This window comes from Propithecus coquereli, unplaced genomic scaffold, assembly GCF_000956105.1.
Source record: "Propithecus coquereli isolate 6110/MARCELLA unplaced genomic scaffold, Pcoq_1.0 Scaffold13, whole genome shotgun sequence".
Taxonomy (NCBI): domain Eukaryota; kingdom Metazoa; phylum Chordata; class Mammalia; order Primates; family Indriidae; genus Propithecus; species Propithecus coquereli.
Window position 1 is genome coordinate 13618292 of NW_012137191.1, and position 1434 is coordinate 13619725.

Below are 1434 nucleotides of genomic sequence, written 5' to 3' on the forward strand. Positions count from 1 at the left end.
CGGCCTCCCAGAGTGCTAGGATTACAGATGTGAGCCACCTAGCCTGGCCTATTTGTAAATTCTTTTGCTGCATTTATCTACACATCTATCCTTACACCAATACCATGCTGTCTTTATTTTTGTAGTTTTATAGTAAGTCTTTAAATTAGATAGTAGAGTAGGTCCTCCAACTTTGTTCTTATTTCTTAAAATTATTTTGGCTATACTAGATCTTTTATATTGCCATTTAAAGTCTAAAATGTGCTTTTCAATTTCTACTTGAATGAAAACTTTTGGAATGTTGATTGGAATTGCATTGAATCTAAAGGTAAATTTTGGGAAAATTGACATTGTAACTGTATTGAGTCTTCCAATCAATCAAAGTAATATATCTCTCCACGTAGTTAGGTCTTCTCTAAATTCTCTCAGCAATGTTTTGTAGTTTACAGTGTACATGTCATGAACATCATTCTTGATCTGGGTGCTGGTTATTCATTTTGTAAAAATTCACTGAGCTACATATTTAAGATTTGTGTACTTTTCTGTATGTTTTATTTCAATGTAATGGTTGAGGTAAAGGATATGAAATACCTACCTAAAAAGTTCAAAAACTTTCTATTAGGGAAAACTTCAAACATATGTAATAGAAAGAATTTTATAATGAGCTTCCATATACCTTTTATGCAATAACAGTAAATATCAACTAAGGCCACTCTTGATTTATCTATACCCCAGTTCATTACCATTCTCCCCCTTCCTGAATTATTTTGAAGCTAATCCCAGACCTAATTTCATCTTTAATAGTATGTATTTCTAAAACATAAGCACTTTTAAAATCATAATACCATGATGCCATTATTGTAACTAATAAAAATTAACATCAATTAATATTTAGACTGTCTAGTTAAAGTTCAAATTGCCCTAGTTGTGTCATAATTTTTTTCACAGTTTACCTGTTTAAGTCAGTATCCAAACAAGCTCCACAAAATGCATTTGGTCTTCTAAGTATCTTTTAATTTACGAGTTCTCCTTCCTCTTTTTCTTTTATTTGTTGAATAAAGTAAATCATTTGTTCTGAAGGATTTCCTACATTTTAGATTTTGCTGATTGCAATACCTATAGTCAGTGCTATGCTGGTAAATGTTTAATAATATTTCCGGGTGGGGGTGTGATGGGGTGAGTGGGTTTTGCTTCGTACTATTTGCTGTTTCCTTGATGTAAATACTACCACCATAGCTGATTTAAGCTGCCAACATGATGTCACTGAATGCAAAGCAGGGAAAAGATGTGTAGTAGTACACCTTTATACAATATTTCTACTGTATAGATAAAATAGATGCATTAATAAATATCCCCAAGAATATAGATAATAGCAAAATGTAATAAAATAATTAAGAAGTGGTACAACTTGGGTGTTTATTACCTTTGGTTTTGATGTAACTTATTTTATTGTAA